The sequence below is a fragment of the Dermacentor variabilis genome, chromosome 4, assembly GCF_050947875.1.
Source record: "Dermacentor variabilis isolate Ectoservices chromosome 4, ASM5094787v1, whole genome shotgun sequence".
In the NCBI taxonomy this organism is placed as follows: Eukaryota; Metazoa; Arthropoda; class Arachnida; order Ixodida; family Ixodidae; genus Dermacentor; species Dermacentor variabilis.
In genome coordinates, this window is record NC_134571.1 from 100,788,387 (window position 1) to 100,808,891 (window position 20,505).

At 48.5% G+C, this 20,505-nt stretch overlaps 1 protein-coding gene across 3 annotated transcripts in view; it reads left to right on the plus strand.

Annotated features, from left to right (window-relative positions):
- LOC142579574 (dopamine receptor 1-like) overlaps positions 1–20,505 on the plus strand; it is a 533,834-nt gene that overhangs the window by 309,740 nt on the left and 203,589 nt on the right. For 2 of the 3 annotated variants that reach the window (XM_075689927.1, XM_075689926.1), the window contains one exon: positions 15,121–15,260. The exons of the other annotated variant lie outside the window; for it this stretch is intronic. The gene's annotated coding sequence lies outside the window, so the exon portion shown is untranslated. The remainder of the gene's footprint in view (positions 1–15,120; positions 15,261–20,505) is intronic. 3 annotated transcript variants of the gene reach the window in all.

The following is a 20,505-nucleotide window of genomic DNA, read 5'->3' on the forward strand; positions in this document are numbered from 1 at the left end:
GCTAACACCCGCAAAGCTCTTTGGGGTCCCAAACTATTGGGGCCCCTATTCTAAAACTCCCTATTGTCTGTTCATGCACTTGCAACATGCGAGACAAGAAATCGACAAACCCATGCACGCATAATGTGCAAATTGGTTATAAGTGAAGATGTCGTTGACGACTACTGAAAGGTCTTCACTTTGTCTTTGTGTAGCTCAACGCTCTTCTCTAAATGCACGTTCCGGTCCCATTTTATTCACTTTACATCTATCTGTTCACTCGGAGACTTCTGTTGCCGACAGCTTTTTTACTTCTCTATAGCCGACATCTTCATAGCCTATTCTAGAGGATTGGCAAATAATGTTTACCTACCCGGTGCCCCAAGTTTTCTATTCGAACAGATAGCTATGGGCCAATTAGTTGTATACAAATGGCAACACAGCATCGGCAGCCAGCAGGCAGCACTCACGTAGAGGGAAGAGGCAAAGAAAGCTTCGCTTAAAAGAAACGACACCCTTCGTTGCCATTATTCTTTTCGCTTAAGAAGAGGACAATGTTTCTTGCGAATTCCGGTGAGTTAAAAAAACAAACTGGCCCTAAACGAGACAACAACTACACAGTTTTAACTTAAAACAAAAAGATGACCTTGTTCCTGCTCCCGTACAGCGTTAACGACGTGCCCCTGCCGAGAGCGCGAGAAACAAATGATCTTGGCGCGTGCCTTGACAGCGCACTGATCTGCCTCCGCGTTCAGCGTTTAAGGCGACGTGCGCTTATTCCCGCTCTCGCTTCTGGGTGCCGGAATATTTGCAGCGTCATGCGTTTCCAACGCTTGAGGGGAGTTTGTGCCTTTCTTCGCTTAAAAAAAGAAGAAAGTAAAGGGGTCACAGGATGATTGAAACTTGAAATGATCAAAAGTGTGGGAACACTTCACGCTGCAGCCAACGTTTCAAAAACGGGACTTGTCTTCGTCAGGACAACAAGCGCTTTCCTTGGATGTCTTATATAGGTCAATCTTGTAAGCGGTTCACCGATTACTTCTGAAACGATGCACCGAAACTCTGTGTTTTCATTCTTTTTCACGTGAAACGTCTTCCATTTTGGTCTAGGGGTACGCTTGCTCAAATCGCATGCAACGAAAACATGGTTTACTAATATCTGCAACCGAAATAGCCACGCACCTTACGTTGATATTCTTGTGTAGGGGGAAAAAAGTAATTACTCGATCACGGATATGTCGCGTGCACAGATGGCGCCGTTGTCGCACCACGCATGACGTCATAGAAGCTCAATTTAACTTCTCGCTCGGCCTACAGAGAGGGACATAGCTTAACAGTACGTTTATCTATCCGAGAATGAGTGTTCGAGTTTGGGAGAGCTCACTCATTTATGGTAGGTATAATCCAGCACACTGAAAAAAAAAAGGCAGTGCCTAGCTATAAGCGAAGCCCTAGCTGGATGCCTGAGGACGAGTACATACCGGAGCAATTATTCGAAACAGGGTGATGCATGTAAGTATCTACAAGCTCCTAAACGGGCGATAAGATTTTGTGATAACAACTGATGAAGGTGCGCTGACTTTTCGGAGAATAAAAATGGCAAACCTTGGAAGGCCATAGGTAAGACAATCGTGGCTTTTTAACCTCCTCACTGACTTATAGATAAGTATCGGTGTTGATTTCCTCAGCCAAAGTGACATCAAAGAACTGTGCGATTCGCTAAAATTAACTGCGGCTGAATGAGGACACCACAACTGTCAATTTTTTACTGTCTCCACGCACCTATCTGCAGCCTTTGTGCTTTTCCTCTGCCCTGGTATTTCTGTATTTTTTTGTTTCTGTACAAGGCCCCTTCCCACTGCACGGTATTGGCCAAGTAGCGCAGGCGCTTCTCACACTGCTAATAACGGTGGGCATCGACGATTTCCTTTCTTTTTTTAATTTTTCGCAGCACTTCTACCAGTACTCGCTCTATTTCTTTCGTAAGTGCTTTACCAGACCCTTTTCGTGGTCAGAACGTGCGGAGCCAACTAACACTGCGGCTATAGATAGCGGCTCTCCATCCTAATTAATTAGAAAGCCAGGCTTCGTCGTCGTAATCGTGCCACGAGGGGGCGCGCATTGTCGCCGCCGTTCGATCGCAGCGCCAACACAACACAGCGGGGCCGAGAGGAAAAGGGGAAGTGGAGAGAGAGAAAGAGGGGGGGGGGAGGGAGGGAGGGAGAGACGAAGAAAATTCGCAGCTTGGTGGCATAGAAAGCGCGTATGTGCACTTCAGTGGTGCTATCAATTGAATTGGACGAACCGCCTTCGCAGACTTCGCACTAGTATAAATGTGCATGTTAATGCAGTTGCGATCTGTCGACAGATGGAACCTGGGTATCAACTCGCAGGTCTCGTGTGCATTTTTCGAATGCAGCTATTCTCGGCAAAAAATGTGAAAAGAAGGAAGGAGAACAACCTGAATATATAAATTACATTAGGCCAGAGAAGGGCCAAGAAGTTTTTGCAGTCATTGTTGCTGTCGTCGTTTTGGTTGTTGTTGTCGTTGTTGTTGTTGTTGTCGGTCGTGCTGTTGATGATTTGAGACAGCAGAAGTGAGAAACGAGAGGCGGAAGCGCCACGCCGGTGATCACGACCAAAGGAGCCGGCACCGAGGCGACTGGGCAGGAAATCCGTGCCATTGTCTCCTCAGTCGAGCGAAGTGCGGGAACGTGGATTGTTTGCGAACGGCGTTCAGTTGATGGAAAGCCGTGGACGGATGATGGAGTGGTCCCGAGACGACGCGGCAAAAAAAGTGGTCTCTGCAGAAAGTGAATGAGAGAGGGTTAAGCAAGAGGGAGTGTTCGCCTTCGTTTCTTTCTTTCTTTCTTTCTTTCTTTCTTTCTTTCTTTCTTTCTGTACTTTTTGTCCTTCTTGCTTTCGTTGAATAATGGCAGTCTATACTAGTGCCCTCGAACCGGTACGCTGTGAGGACGACCGTGGTAATGAGGTACGCAATTTTCGATCCACACTTCTGCTTTTTCGCCTCGCATTCACCGTCCCGCTCTTAACACCAGCATTACTGTATTACTACTTGACATACTAAGCGCTTTCGTCATGGTTGATTTCACGTAGCAGCGCTGTCGGGGTAGCTGCGAGAAGTTAGCCGGGTATGGAGGTGTCGCATCTCGATCCAAAAGAGGGGAAGAAAGTACTTACGCCAGTTTCGTTTCTAGTCCGGATATAAAAAATAACGACACGCGTGGTGCGTCACGAGTGTTTATAGTAAGCTACGGCACTTGGCCCGCAGCTCTAGCGTATCCCTGTGAGAACGGCGAAAAAAAACTTGTGTCAAATTTTATTGCCATACCTATTACATGACCACTCAAGGCACATTTCTGCCGTCTGCGTCGCCGTCGCCGTCGCCGTTAGGTTCTGTATAAAGTCCAAGGGCGATAAATAACGTCGTCGCATGCAGTAGGCTGTATGTGCGAGTAAAAGTGTGCGAGGGTGAGCCGGCGAGCGCGGTTCAGAGAGAGAGAGAGAGAGGGATAGAGAAGAGGAAGAGGCGTTATTTTCTCTTTACAATCACACTCTGTCTCTGTCTGAACCGCGTTCGCCGGCTCACCCTCGCAAGCTTTCACTCGCACATACAGCAAACGACGTGCGGCGATGGTATTTTTATATGTGCGAGTCACATCCCCGGTGTAAACTTGTATTACTGGGTTATATTGTCCCACGTACATTCAGATTACCTCGATGTGGCCTGAAAGTTGACGTCAGACACTCTCGTTCGCTTATATCTTGGCTAAGGAATTAAATAGCCTCAAAATAACACTTGTAAGTGCTCCGATAGGGGTACGGCATGACTATGGTGTATGGGCGCTGCAAAGCTGGTACGCACGAGAAAACCAACATGCAAAAAAGAAAAGCATTCATCCGTGTTCGTCCTTTGTTTTTTCGTCTTAGTGTTCCACGTGCCTGTTCGCAACTCCCTCATCGTATTTTTCTCGGTCGCCACATTACCCACGCACTTTCTCTCGAACCACTTCATCACATCTCAGCTGCCAAAACGGTACAATGAAATATCGCCTTGAAATCTCGACACACCCTGCCTTAACAAGGCCAGTCACGTGTCGAAGAGTGTGCCACATTGCCCAACCAATCAAATTCTTCGACGAGAATTTCCACTCCGTGATCTGCGAACCATAAAAAGCAGCGAACAGAGCGTCAAATTTGAGTCACCAGATCCGCCGACGGTGAGAGTGGGGCACATCTTGGGTGCTTCAGCCCTCGGCAGTGCAGTAAAAGTTATCTCTCCCTCTCTTTATTTCTCTCTCGATTTAGCAGGCATGAATGCTAATACGCGCGCGAGCAAGAAAGAGCTATAATATATGCACGTGCGTCTGCTTTCCCAACGCTTAGAAACGAAGGCAAGTGTTTCAAACGGCTCAATCTCGACGATTATGATTCGCGTGGAAAACCGTGCATATATATATATATATATATATATATATATATATATATATATATATATATATCATGATGCTGATGTGTACGTCTTGGATCACCACCAATAAACGTTGCGAAACTATAAGCGGACTTTTCCATTTACTTCTACTTTTTTGTGCTTCGCGTGCAGGGCTTTATAGGTTGGCGTCTCCCATTAAGATATGCGCACTGGCTACTTACTCGCGCGGCGATGAATTCATTTATCTCAACGGCTTTTCACTCTGATAGCTCCTTTTCTTTCTTCCTGCAGGCTGCCAGGCCTGTCCAATAAGTGAAAAGTTCAACAGTGCATTAAGTGCAATAAGTGCATGTTCGCTATCGAGTGAGCTTGCAGAGTCAAGCACCGCGCACTTGTTAAATAAGTGCCTCACTGTCTACAACAATCGTGCTCGCCAGAGATCATCAAAACCCAACACAGATCGCAGTGAACTGTCTCGGAGCACACATCCATCAGCTTCCCCGTATGCATGATCATCAGCAGATATCCTTGAAATCACAAATAACTCCGGCCACAGTTCTGAAAGTTATCATCACTCATCAAGCCTGTCATCTATCAGGTTAATACAAAACAAAAGGAAGGGCTTCATCTTCCCAGCGGGGCGTCTAATGGCCTCGGGTACGTCTTAAAATTTCGGCGATTACGAAGAAGGCCGATCACTCAGTAATGGCTCTGAAACAGACGGCGATGATACTGAATGCGTCGTATAAAAAGATAATACACATCTATATGCCGATGGATGTGTTTCCTCCACCAGACATATGTAAAAGCTTGTACTTGGGCGTTTCCGCACCACTGGCTTGCCCTACTCAAGATGGCCGGCCTCTCAGTTTCGGCAGTAGACTCGCAGGCAACGAGGATGTAGTGAAGAAGAGAGGGATGCAAGAATGGCGGCACCAGCTCACGCGCTTCGTTGTTTCCACTTCTAAGGCGAAGTCCACCATCTTGTGTGTGTCAAGCTTGAACTCTATATATTAAAGCAAATATGCAGAATGTTACATGAAACTGGTCGTGAAGTCCGTCTACATGTCATATGTCGGATTTTCTTGGCCCAGTACAACGACTAAATCGTGCAGGTCGTTTGCGATAGACGCGTCCATTGAATTTCTTGAATACGAACACGCGGCGCTACCTCATTTGCTTAATGCCAGCTCACGTACTCTATCTTATTCCCGTTGCCGATGTAATGAGCCAGATGAACCACGAATATCCTGCGTCCACTCATTAACACAATCCGCTTTGGAAGATGAGGCCAGACTCGCTCCTAGCTTTAGTTGCAGAATAAAAAAAGTGCCTTACGTCAGCCGGTCACCGTGAGCAATGTGTAAGGGACCAGTAAAGGAGCCAGCAGTAACCACTTTCAGGAGCCCCTCAGGATATTCTGAGGTTGCTCTCATATTTTTCTTTTCCATTCCATCTGTGATACAGCTCCGCACAGAAGTGCGGACGAAAAGTTAGCTTTAAAGTGAGCGTGCCCGGAATGAGAGCCGTTCGGTTGCATTAGCTATGCGGCCAATCGGTAATTGCATCTTCGCGCCCAAAACTCACACCGCGAAGCCCCCGTCTGAACCTCTTTTTTTTTTTCTTCCTTGCAGTGTAGTCACGTTCGCTGCGTCTAAATCCGAGAGCCAGCACTTTCCTTGCCCTTCACCTGCATTTCCCGCAGCACTTTCACCAGCCGTTCCATTTTTCTTGGTCCAAATTTTATCTCGGTCCCTCTTACTGACAAAAAAGTTGCCATGGTGTTTATCTCAGTCGGGATCCTGGCATTAACACCGCTTTGAGCTTCCACTTGCTCACCCTCTTTAACAAGTTTCTGGCACAAAAACAGGGCAATGTTAGCAGGAACAGCACGCAAAGGTTGGCTTCCCTGCATACATTCATCTTCATTCTCCTCCTTATTCTTCACATATTCAAGTTGCTCGCCTTTGTTTTTGTGTGACTTATACTTCGCTTCTTTTGTCTTCCAACACGATCTGTAGTGAATGTTGCGAAGCATTCCTTTCCCGACGTTGACGTTTAAGTAAACAGCAATATACCTTTTTTTATTTTCCTGTTCCTTGCCTGAGCACATGCGCTCCAACTCTGTATCCTATTTCTGTAAAAAAAAAAAAATGTGCAGAAAGTTTACGCAAACAGGCCTCGAAGTAAGCTTCGAGAAGCTTACGCTCAGTGTCCGAATTTCTTCCCTCCAAGATTGGCCGACTATGAGTTTTACAAGAAACAGCGAGCTGAATTTCTTGCGCTTGATCCTTGCTTCCTAATGTGCATCTGTAACGTGTCAGCGATGGCGCCAGCAACTCGTATGAATAAAACAAAGGAATCGTCCTGCAAGCTTTCGTTGACTCATAACGTACACAGCGTGCGCACTAAACATGTACGGTGCATACAGGAACGAAACGGGCACTGTATCACGTCAAGATAATGTTTTAGCCTCTCACTAAACAAAGCTAAAGAAACACACGCATCTATCGTGAATCGCCCTCTTCTCTCCCCACAGCTGAAATATAACGCCTTCACCACGATAGTTAAAATGGCAATCATACAAAAACAGATCGTTTGGCTCGCTCCCTCAATAATGTCTTTGAATTGCACTGATATGCTGAACAGTCCTCACAATATCGAAAAGCGAATAATCAAGGGAACTGCAGACACGACCGGCACTGTACAGCTCGCTCCTCGAGCGAACATTCTATCGTGGGGGAGGCCATTTGGGGGCAAATTGTTCTCTTCACTTTCTATCGCAGGCTTGTTATAAACAACACCCTTTGTTGAAGGCGCATACTGGGTCAGTCAGAGTATCGCTACGAGTTGGTTGCGTATATAGAGTGAGAACGTTCGTTACGGCAACGCTAGTTTCTATGCAAATAAACCAATCGCTGGAGCAGCTTCCATTGAATTGAGAGGAATTTACGCATGCATGTGTGTCGCTATCGCGCACTGCGCTGTGAAGAGAATAAAGAGATTTAGATTAGGGGACGCAAGCGGCTTGCATACGCAAGAACTAGGGGCGATGGTTTTGCGCATGCGCAGACCAAGACGTGGGGTTCTGCGCAGTACTGCGGCCCCTAGTCCTTGCGTATGCAAGCCGCTTGCGTCCCCTAATCGAAAAGTCTCTTTTGATGCGTCTTACCAACGCGCTTGCGGCCTCTCCTCCTTTTGTAAACATGTCACAGTTATCAACAGCCTCTGCGCTCCTCTGCATTGTCTGTCCCCGCTGCTCACCTTGTTCTCATCATGCACCGCTTATAGTGTCTTTTGCGAAACTTTCTTTCAGAATGACGACTCCCTTATGGCACATTTCTGTATAAAATTTCACGCAGATTTAATTCTTTCCATTCTCACAGAAAACGCGTATTTTCTCGTAAAGCAAGGTGCAATCACGTCTGGTGTGCCTTTATTCTCGCGAGATAGTCTTTCTTTCCCTTGTTTGCTTCCTTTATCATGAATTCACTACTCTAGCTGTTGTGGCATAACAGTGTGTGCTCTGCTGCCTCAAGGCTATACAGCTGTGATTTGTGTAACTATATTGACGTAATGTCTATTTTATGTTCGTTATCCTCTCTACATGCAGTATCTGCGCACTCCTTTTTCATGCGTTGTACATACGTTTCGTGCGAGCACGTATACTTGTTCCAGACAGGTTATAAACCAGCATCCTTCGCGCTCTGTACAAATCATTAAAGGAGTGCGCCAGTACTAAGGCCTCTTGGCGGTTCCTGGGCACTTCAGCAAGCATTTATTTATTTATTTATTTATTTATTTATTTATTTATTTATTTATTTATTTATTTATTTATTTATTTATTTATTGTCAATATGCTGTTTATTAGCGCAGTTTCACCTGTCATATCAATCGGATTACAGCAGTTCATGTGAGATCGACAAAGCTTGCTCTACCAGTCATTGCAAGTGAGACCACTTTAGGGCGTCGAAGGCCCCCTGCCCAACCCACCCCCGCGCGTTCTGCTACAGATTAGCTAATCCAAGGTGGTAGCAGCCAAAGTCTCTGCAGCTGGATATCCTTCACTTCCAGCAATAGCTTACAGGTGGACTCCGTTTAGTGTGGTTTCCTATAAAGTCGCTTGGCGGTGTCGTTGTGATCGACCGTTCAACCCGCGACAACCTCCGGTCACGGCTAGCGCGATTATGGGGAATGGGCCACCGGCCTCGTCAAAATTGTTCTCAAAACAGACGAGTGCCAGCACGGGAGTACCTCGGTCAAGAGAGGTTTGAGCAAGTAGCGCAAGGATACGGTCCATCACCTGTCAGCCGCCTAAATTGGCATGTCCACGCCGAGGACGGAGTTAGCGTATACAATCGGAAACAGTGGACAAGCGGAGTCAGTGGACAAGCGGAGATAATGGACAAGAGGAGTCAGTGTACGATGCCCCTTCCCCTGTTTGTGCCCAGTGATGTGCGTGCGTTTCCGACAAAGCTTCCTTCGTAAAGAAAGGGCAAAAAACCTCCGGATTGCTGGAACTCGATGTCATCGGTCTCCTGACACCAGATTGGAGGAAGTGACTAAACAATGACCACGCAGGGCATAAACTGAGAGACGGACGCCTGGTGTGATCGGCTGCTACAACTTCATCATAAACTTTTTCTTTACTGCTTTGAATTTTCTTGTAAATATGTAAATATAAATGTGTTTGTAAAGCGTCCTGGATATCGGACACAGCCCCTCAATTCCTTACTCCTCCAGGAGCAAAGTAACATTCCCACATCTTCGGCCCCCCAGTCGCAACACTGGATGGCAGTGCTGAGATAGTCTGCGCAGCGCTTCGACTTCGGTATGGTAAGTGCACGGTCTTTTCTCCTTGAGAGTTGCCAGGCCTCACGTGGTTCTTCTTAGTAACAAGGGTGTAGGAAGCCTTGTTGAAAGACATCTTGCTTCTACACTTAATTCCTTGAGAAGCTTGTTGGCAAAAGAAAGATAGCCGTTCGTTGGAGGAAGTTGCGCAGAACCGACCTAAAGGAGATATACGGGGAATTCGGGATTGTGGGAAGCAGCTAAAGAAGGCGGACGTCATCGATGCGACAGAGGCAAGTGGCAGAGATGACGAGATTGTGGAGGCTTTTAAGGATATTCAGTACCAGAGAAAGCGAGGGCAGGATGAACGCGAACGCCAAAGCGAGAAAGAAGCCGAATTAAGGCGGGAAAGAGAACGCGAAAGGGAAATAGAGGAAACTGGTAGGGAAATCCCGCATCTCAGGGCACCACTGCAGGCATCGTCTAGGGTGCTCATATTCGAGGACGGCGAAAACATACAAAGTTTTCTTGAATTTTTCGAGAATGTTTGCGCAGAGGTGCAGCTGGACCGTGACTTTTGGTTTGTAAGGTTGTGGGGGGTGCTTCCCGGTAACGTGCCTTGTTGCTTATCGCCTTTCTGATGCCGACTTCAAGAGGTACGATCTGTCTAAAGAGGCATTGTTGCGCCATTTCGCTATTTCTGTGGAGGGCGAGAGACAAGATCAAAGTGACCAGTGCAAAGTTTGTACTTTGGAAGAGACTGATGTTGTGCCGGTGAATGAAGAGCATGAAAAGTGCGAGGTGGTGAAACCCTCAGAGACAGAGTGTGAGCAAAGCGAGGCCGTCGCCGGTCTTAAAAGAGGGGCCATTCCGGAGGGTGTTCCTTGCGAGGACAAGGCTTGTTCCAGTAGTCATGATAAGGTTAAGGAGGTGCTGGAGACCTTCCTCGTATCCGAGCCCTAGGGCGGCTTTCCGAAATCGTCTAGGGTAGACCAGGATGCGGTGGCGGCCGAGCCAAGAAGGGCTCCACGCAACAGAAAGGAGGGTAGATCGCTCAGGGCTCCAGCATCGGTTACTGCGTAAGGCAGCCTTATGCCGAAACCGAGCCAGCGGCCATCCCGGAGAGCCCTCCTTGCGGGGATGAGGCTTGTTCCAGAAGAAGTCAGTGTAGAGGTGGATACCTTCCTCGTGCCTCGGTACCTGAGTGACTCTCTGGCATTTCCGAGAATAGAGAGCGAACAAGAGACCGTGGCGATCCGGAAAGGCGGTACTTGCAGGGAGAGGGCCTGTTTCAGTCGCCCTAACAGTGTAAAGGAGGCGCTGAAAACCTTCCTCGTACCACCGCACTTGAGCGACGTTCCGGAATCACCAAATCGAGAGAGTGCTGTGGTGGACAACCAGGGCAGGAACCCGACGCTCGGGGTCTCTAGCGGCACATTCGGTGAACACCTGGCTGCAAAAAAAAAATTGCTTCGGGCGGCGCAGGATCAAAAGAAGGAAGCATTCGGCACATCGAAAACTCGCGAAAGGCGCCACAGTGTCGCGCGTGAGACAGAGAAACAGGCCGTCGCGCAGAGCCGAAAAGGGTTCAGTGTGGCAATTCAGAAAACGGAGGCGTTGCCAAAGCCTGATTACGACAGGAAAGGGCGCGCCTCTGCGAGTAAGGGTGCGGCCGAAACGTTCAACCTGGCATAGACATGCGCGTAGGAACCGGGCCAGTCGAACAGTCACTGAAGCGGAATGCGCCGCGAGAGCGAGGGCGAAGGGAGAATGGGTATTCTTCCCGCGTTTAGGGCCTCCCCTTCGGGGAAAAAACAGCAAGCTGCGAGCACATGGAGTGGCAGGTGACGGCAGAAAGCAATCTAGGTCTCGCACCACCTGTGCTCAGCGTGGCCCAAAGGCTGTCAGTCGGCGACCCAATCGAGCGCACATTAAGAGAGAGTCACTGTCGAATTGAGCGCATCCATAAGTTTTTCGTTGTTTTGTTTATAGTTAGTGCGCAATGCAACTTCTCTTGTTAGTTATTAGGAACGTATTACTTTTCATTTTAATAGTGTCGCGTTAGGACAGCAATATTTTTAAAGATATTGCGCGCGGAGAGAGTGTAGCTTATTGTTTGTTTGTTTTTTCTTTGTTATTTAATACCACACCATGAATTAATTTAGTTTACGGTAAGGCGGCCAGCAGAGCCCAGTATGTTTCACATTAGATGCGTTGGTACTGACAAGTGGCACTGACCTAACGATCCAATCGCTGTGACGAAACCCGTGGTTCAAAAGGGCCGCCTTTTTCTTTTCTTCGGCGGCTTGAGAATCACTCGCCACATATGGGAAATGTTAGTACGGAACGACGGAGTTTGAAGACGCGGGACACGTTGTCAGAAAATGGTCCCAATTCTTTCTTCGAATTTCGAGCTCGCCGTAGCGTGACCAAATTGACAGCGGTCTTGGGGCCGCTTCGAGGGGGAGGCATAAAGGTGGCTGAAAGTAGCCTACTCATGGGGCCTTCCCGCTCCTTGGCTGGCACGCGTTTCAATTAATTGCCTGTTGTGACAGCTGTGAAGTATGTCTCCTAGATGGTCACCTACTGCGACAAGGTGACTCAGTCGAGCATATATTCAAGTTTCACTGCACAACGGGGCAAGGAGTTAACAAAATGCAGTTGTCCTCAGCTGAAGCGTTTCACATTGGCAGGGCGGGCTTGATTTAGACGCTTGTTTTATTCTTTCACTTTTACTTTTTTGTCATTTGCATGAGCTATGTCTTTTGATAAGTGTTTCTGCCTTGATAGGGAACAGTTCTTTGTTTTGTTTGTGGTATGCTCTAAACGATCTTCATTTGCTTGTCGTTTGCCTCAGAGCTGCGCGGGTTGCGCCTTCTTTGAGGCAAGATTGAAACCAAATTGATCAAAATCTTAGTCGCGCTACCATTCGAACTTTGTCTAGGGTCGTTCGTGCGGCGCTTTTCTATGGCTGCCTTTTTTGGCGCTCGCTTGTTCTAACCTCGAAATTATTTATGAGAGAGGGTATAATCACCTGGCATATCTCGGAGGGGGTTTGTGTGCTTGCCTTGTCGCTGCTCGGGCGCTGTGTAGATTTGATCGCTAAATGCCAGTTCCCAGCCTCCGACCTGCAGCCAACCCTTCCTCAAAGATGGCGATTAGACGGGATCCTTCCGGTGAGCACGGGACTTCGAGCCGGAGCTGAGCCTGCTGAGCGGCCAAGGCCTCCTCAAAGGGCACCGATGAGCTGCCCCGTTGCGAGCCCTCTTCGTGGCGGTGGACGGGCTGTTGTGATCGGCCGTTTACCCCGCGACAACTTCCGGTCACAGCTAGCGTGTTCATGGGGAACTGGCCGACGGCCTCGTCAAAATGGTTCTCAAAACGGATGATTTATGGCCAGCACGGGAGTACCTCGGTCAGGAGAGGTTCGGGGAAATAGTGCAAGGATACGCTCCATCACCTGTCAGCCGCCGAAATTGGCATGTCCACGCCGGAGACGGAGTCAGTGTACGGTCGGAGACAGTGGACTAACGGAGTCAACGGACAACCGGAGACAGTGGACAAGCGGAGTAAGCGTACAATCCCCCTTCCTCTGTTGTTACCCAGTGATGTGCGGGCGTTTCTCCCAAAGCTCCCTTCAGAGAGAAAGGGCAACAGACCTCCGGATTTGTGGGGCCTGATGTCATCGGTCGCCTGACGCCGGATTGGGGGAAGTGACTGAACACTAACCACGCAGGGTATAAAAGGAGTGACGGACGCGTGAAGTTATTGGCTGCTACAACTTTATCACGAACTTTTTCTGTACTACTTTGAACTTTCTTGTAAATATGCAAATATAAACGTGTTTGTAAAACGTCCTGGATATCTGGCCCAGCAATCCTTCTTATTCGTATCATAATACTTGTTTACGTGTGTTCCGCCGTGCCGTGTCTATTGTTCACTACATAGAGAGGCCAGTTACTTTGTTTGTGAATCTTTGTTAAACACCACCTTAAGTGTGGTCTGTGGTCACAGAGGTTCTGAAGGAGGAAGTTAAAGGTACGCACAGAGAACGTGGGGGCTGTTGCGAGTGTAAGTTGTTGCCTAATTTGTTTTAATTTGTTCGAGTCAATGTTAGGAACGCATAAAGGAGAGACAGAAAAAAATGTCGCAGCTTCACCCGAAAGGCGAAGCATCGAGTAATATATCAAATTAGAGGACACATAGCTATACGAAGTAAGGATAGTCGTTTTATCTGCCATATAAACTTGTGAACATAGGCATACTAAAATTAGCAAGCATGGTATCACGCACGCGCAAGGAAACATGAACACATCTTACTCGATGTTCGCGGAAGCTCGCTGTCAGAACGGTGGAGAGAGGAAGCGCGGCAGCAGCAGCGAGCGAATTGGCCTTCGTGCTGCGTCTCGCATCAACGTTAACTAAGCGGCGAAAACGCAGCGCGCAGCGGACTCTTTCCCCGTCGCAGATGGCTTTCAAGATACAGCGGCCCGAGCCGCGCGCGCGGGCGCTCTGGCGGAGTATAACGCCCCCCCCCCTCACTACTCTCCCCCCGGAGCCTTGCGAGCGACAGAAGACAGCGCGCTTCCTGCCCGCTTTTCGCGCTTGTAAGCTCGAGATTGAGCCGCGATCCCCGCCTCACCCTCGCACGCCTTTAATCTAACATACAGCATACGGCGCGCAACGACGATTTTTATCGCCGGTAAACTTTATACGGAACCTCACGGCGACGCTGGTGCCAACGCCAACGGCATAAATGCGCCTAGAGTCTCCATATAATTGCTATCGCCATAAAACTTTTAGCAGGTTTACGTTATTGCAGGAGGCGACTCGTAAGTCTTTATATCTGCTTCTATCTTCTACTCCACCTATTAAACTTAACTTCGTTCCTTGACGTTCAATTCCTGCCCGCTCTTGGCGAGGAACAAAAGTGCAACAGCGCTGCAAATATTGAAAAGAGAAAGTAGTTTGCATTCGAACAAGCGTACCTGTAATACAAAAATTGAGAAAATGAGTGTTGCCGCGCAGTTTTTTCCGAACGTGAAGCAGAGGCAGAGATAGGGGCAGACAGTGAGGACGTTGTTTGGGATGGACCACTTTAGCCACCACAATGACCCTGGGTTCGAAACAGCAATCTTGGCAGGCCAAATTTTCATTTTTTTTTATTGTGCTTGGCAGCTTCACGAGAGAAACAATTTGCGCTCAAGCAGCGCCCCGGTAAAGACATCATTGTTTCGGTCCACCCAGTTTTACGCCCGTGTGGTTCTTTGGACCCTTGGCGGTTGGGTGAACAAAAAGTATATCCTCTCCCCTGAGCACCGGGTAACAATCGCTCATTTGCCTGCGAGTCTGAAGCTTTAGCTTTCCAGCTTCATCTATATAGCTTTATTCCACCTTGCAACTTTGGCCTAAAAGTCTGGACCTTATACAATGCGGTTCACTACAATTGAACCAAGACTTCACTGTGAAAGGAAGCAAAAAAAAAATTTCTTGAGGCATTTTAGGAACAGATACCAATATAGCCGTCGGAGGGTCTAGTCCCCTCAATTACGAAGTGCCTGCGCCGTTTACGGAGCGGCTATTACATGCCGAGGGCTCCTTGCATGTGTCCGTGATGGTCTTTCAGTCTAACCTCTCCGCGCTCAATTTTTAAGAAAATTTTTTTATAAGTGAAAGGCAAACTGCGGGGTTTTCAGCCCACACTCTATGCAATTTTCTCGGGCCCAAGCATTGTATGCCGCTTCATCTCGCGATGTTGAAGCATTCTAAACTCGTTCCTCGTTATGTTGTGGGGTTTTTTTTCAACGAATATTCGGTCTATACGCGCCTTCTTTTTCTCCGCAATTGTTGTTTTCAATGTCTTCGTTACCTAAAGCTTTTCTCATCTTCTCCTGCAGGGCCGCCGGGTTCAAGCAGTCCTGATGGGTTCCTGAAAGCGCAGCCCTAGACTCATCGCAAAGTTGCGAGCAACACCTTCCTAGGCCAACTCTGTCATCTGGCTTTTCCGAGCAACGAGGCCCTTCCTACACACTCTGCGGTAAGGACGACGTTACGCGAGGATGTTTTCTTGCGCGGAGAAGACAAAAGAACCGCATGAGTAAGCAACTTTAGCGAGAAAGAAAATAGGTGGTGCAGGAGATATAACCACTGCGCACCGCATGAAGCCGTCCACTCGCAAGGTGATCGGTGAGGAAGAAAACAGATTCCGCTTCCATGACGCATCTTTGCTTCATATCGTTTTACTTGCGAACATTTCCATCTCTGAAAGAAGAATGGAATATATGTCATGCGGGTTTGCTGAAAATTATATCGGTGAGTCGGAAAGTCTTTGCCGCTATATTTTCTCTTTTTTAGCCAAATTATGGCTGTAAGTGCGAAGTCAACACATCCATTCCCAGTGGTGGACCGTTCTTGGATCGACCCGGCCTTATCTGCCGGTAGCTCCACGGCACAGCGCTGCTGTCAGTTGTTGAAGGCAGAAGACCAGTTTATAGAAGAAAGAAGAAGCATGTGCTTTTTCTGCGGTAAAGCTAGGAAAACGATGGTGCATGTTTTATTAGAATGTGAAGATATCTGCCCAGTGGTCGATTTAGGAATCACTGGCCTCCTTGAAGTCCTTGGGTACAGCGAGAGCAGGGGAAAAATAAACATGTCCGCAATAAAGGTTAGTAAGAGGTGATTGGAAGATTGGTGTAAGAAAAGTAAGGAAACTACAAACAACGGAGGCGTACAACAACAAAATTCACAATAGGAGTTCAGAAACTTTGGTTATGGAATTCATCGTGTTCATTTTTTTTGACATGGGTAGGACATTAGGCAATAAAATAACAAGAGCTTGGTGGCGCAACCCACCACTCCTTTACAAAGGGGGCGCTCATAACATCCACCCATCCATCCGAAGATGGCGGTTGTGCTTGACACGTCCACGGCATACAAGCAACGAAGTGTGATTCGTTTTCTATGAAGCAAGGCACGAATCTCCATCGAAATCCATAGAGAAGTGCAGCCCACGTACGAGTAAAGGCATCTCGCTTTGAGAAGTGTAATGTGGCGCTGTTGTGAGTTCGCAAAAGGCCGTTGAGTCCGACAGCGGTTCCACTGTCAGCCGGACGAATTGTACCTCGGGGGTATCTCAAGTTTACTGCTGCGATTGGACAAATGTCTGAACCGGTGTGGGGACTATGTGGGAAAATAGTGTAAGGTGCGTGCAATAGTACCTATATTCGTAATTACCCGTATGTACCTTATCAAGGCCAAAGACTTTCTAATTCCCCCTCCTACATTCTTGCGGGCTCAAGCATCGCTTTACTTTCACAACGACAACAAAAATGAATCATCGCTCTTCCGAGGTCTTTCTGTGCGCATACGCAGCGTTACGTACACCAGACTCACTCACTCAGCCACTCACTCACTCACTCACTCACTCACTCACTCACTCACTCACTCACTCACTCACTCACTCACTCACTCAGTCTATCTTTCTCACTCCTCATTCGTTCTCTCCTTCATTCACTCATCACGCATTAACTCTCTAGGTCATTCACTCACTCATGCACTGACTCTCTCTCTCTCACCTACTATATCTTTCTCTATCTCGCTCACTCACTTTCTCTCTCTTTCACACTCACCGACTTTCTCTCTCGCTGTCTTAATCGCTCTATCCCTCTCTCATTCATCTACTCACGCATGAAACACCTCAAACTTCTTAAAGTAGCGACACGCTTTGAAGAATGCCGCCTCCTCCTCGCGCACCCTGGCCGAGGCCTACGCCGCTGCTATTGGCCTAATGGCATCACGTGAGCCTTCGCACCGGCTCCGTTCGTTTACAGCCGCGCTCCGCCGCCATTTTCGCTTGAGAAGCGTGTACCGACTGGCGAGGGGCGCACGTTGACGCCCTTGCTCTTCCGTGTTGTTTTGGTTTGCGAACGCTTTGAACTAAGTTTTGTGGCAAGTGCGACGTCGCTTCGTGGCATTTTCTAACACCACGACCTGCTGGGCCTTCGTACGTCAAAACACTTTCAGCAACGGCAAGAAGCTCTCCTCGATACCGTCCGGTAAGCGCTACGCGTTAAGAAAGGCATGGATTCATCGCATTGGGAGGGAGAACTTATTGCACGGTTCATTGAGCATGTTGGCCATTTTTCTGCACGCTTTAGCACGATTCCTACGCGAAGTGTACTTTGTTTATATAAGCAGTATGTCGTCGTATTTGGTGCGCTTAATCGTCTTGCACGCCAACAGGCTTGAATTTGTGGGCACGCGGGGCTGCGTGTGAAAACGTGATTATGAAACTTTTAAAAATAAGCGCAGTCCTTTCGAAAAAAGTTTGAGGCTCGAGCGATAAAACTCCTCTTAGGAAGCAATTCTCTGCCTTTTATGCTTACTTACTAGCCTTTTTAGGGGGGGGGGGAGGGGGGAAGACGACGAAGTGTCTTCTTGGCAGACCACTTGTTTCTGTGCTCTGTGAATTTTTGGTGAAATGTTCGCTTTTCGAGGTGCCTCGCCTCCCCGTCTTGCGGCCATGGACGCGGAGCATGCCAGAGGCCTGGCATGCTCCGCGGCATGCTTACCGGCCTGGCCAGAAGTAATCACAGCCGTCAACGCAAGGAAGTGATTTGGCTCCCCCAGCGACACCGAGGACACCGAGCTGTACTCTGTGTCGGAAGAACACTCATCCGACGACGGCTTCATACCCGTCCTGAGTAAGAGGGCGAAGAGAAAGATCGCCAACACAGCGCCGTCAACTCCTGCGAGTACTACGACTATGAAGTCAAGGCCTGCGCGCTGGCCACACGTCATCTTTATGCCGGATGCACACGTCATCTTTATGCCGTCATCTTTATGCAGCAACCTACGGTTGCTGAACAGGCAAGCCCTATCCATTTTTCTGGCGCGTGCGGTGCCGGATCAAATTAAAGACATAAGAATAAATGCACGCAAGAATATACTCGCCATAGACGTGTACAACGCGAGTGCGCTTGGAAAACTTCAAGAAATCACGGAGCTAGGCGGAATCAAAATGCGCCCCTTTATCCCGATCGACGACACATCCATAGCCGGTGTGATTTACGACATTGACATTGCCATTCCCAATGATGACTTATTTAGCCTCATCAAGCTGGCATACGAGGGCGCGATCATTACGCAAGTGCGCCGCCTTGGGAATACGCGCTGCGTAAAAGTAATATTCAAGGGGGATTGTATCCCATCCCACGTTAAAGTCGGGCATTTCCGACATCCGGTTCAACCATTCATCCAGAAGCCGCTTCAATGCCATCAGTGTTTTAGGCTAGGACACGTCAAGGGCGTGTGTCCCAACTCGCTACTCTGTCCCCGTTGTGCTGAACCTCATGCAGAACAGACCTGCGGTGCCACGGTTCTGAAATGCGCCAACTGTAGCGACCCTCACGCGGCATCGTCGAAAGACTGTCCCCGCATCAAGAGGGAGCGCGCGGTTCTCAACCAAATGGCTAGAGACAATTCGGCCCGCAGGGAGGCAGCCGAAGTAGTCCAGCGTCGGCGTCGACGTCGGCGCCATCGTACGTCTTCGAAGAAGGCGCATGCGCGAAGTGACAGTACCTACTCCACTGCGGTGCCACTTAGTCGCGCCGCGAAAAGGCCCACCACTTCCACGAAGGAAGCAGAAAAGACTCTTTCGTTAGAGGAATGGCCTACGCAACTGAGCTGCTCCCTTGCTAAGGAACCTCAGAAGGTCGGGGCCCCACCTGATCCTTCTCCGGCTATGGATGATTCACCTAAAACAGACCGTCAAGTCATCTCGGTACTGCGTTCTCTCATGGAGGCCATTCGAGCGCTTTTAGTGGACATGGGACACCGACTGCTCGGAGGGCACTTAAAGTGCTGGACGCCTTAAAACCAGTGCTTGCATCCCTCAACTAGAAATATGGCTACCCATGCCCCATCCTTTCGGAAAGAAGTCAAGGCAGCGTCCGTCATCCAGTGGAACGCCAGAGGGCTAAAATCACGAATTTCAGATTTTCGTGAGTTTGTGTACACCAATGTGTTTCCACTCATCATCATTCGTGAGCCCACCTTGTCGAAACCAATAAGACTGTCAGGATACGAATTTATCATGTCATCAAGAAATGGTGCATGCAGCAAACTCGTCGTTTTTGATCGTCGTGAAATCACCTATGTTTTGCAACCAATTGTGCCCCACGACGACAATATATATATATGCCTCACAGTTAAAAAGAACAAACTCTTGTTTACTCTCATAGGCGTTTACATATCGCCTTCCAGCAATTTCGATACCAAAACAATTGCGGATATCTTGAGTGTTTTTCCGGCCTCATGGGTCATCATAGGAGATTTCAATGCACACCATCCAGCATGGGGAAGTACAAGGACAAATGCAAAAGGACGAAGATTAGCAAGCATCTCCCACAACTATGGCCTTACTCTCCTGAACGATGGTAGCCCAACCTTTCTTCGAGGCGTGACATACGGCAGCTGCCTCGACCTTGCTTTCGTCTCCAACTCTCTCGCGAGATGTGTGAAGTGGTTTCCAGGTATTGAGACACATGAGAGTGATCACATTCCCACCTAACTCAACATCAAAGGCTTGTCGTCTAGATCAGGCCCACGGAATACCATTCGGACGATTCAATGGGCAACTTCAAATCTGAGATGGAAGATGCTTGCCGCGAAGGACTACCCTCTGGGTTAGAGCAAACGATTAAAATTACGATGCAAAATGCCACTCGCATGATGACGATCTCTTCCACGCGAAATGACTTCGACATAGAATTAGAGCGACTTCGAGCGCTTCGTCGCTGGGCGGAACGTCGATATCGGCGTACAAAATCAATCCATGACCTTAGGGCAGCCAGGAGGATGCAAAAGAAGATTCAGCGTCGTATGGATAGATTAGCGTGGGAACGTTGGGCAACGTTTTGCCAGACATTCGACCCCCGCAAGGCACTGTCTCACATTTGGAAAACGGTGCAAGGTCTGCGTTGCCTTCCGGAAGGGCGTTTTCCATTCAAGACGCTAGCGCATTTCCAAGGGCGGCAAGACATCGATGTGGCAGAAGACTTTTGTGCGCGGATCGCAGACCAAGCGACTCGTCCAGGTTCTCCATCCCGAGCTGACGTCCCCCATTCCCGTGATGGCCGCATGGACCTTCCTTTTACAATGGGGGAGCTCGAAACGGCACTAGCTCTATGCAGGCGCTCATCATCTCCGGGTACAGATGGTATATCATACCGGGCCTTGTGCTATCTCGGAGAGTCCGCACGGATAGAATTGTTGAGCCTTTA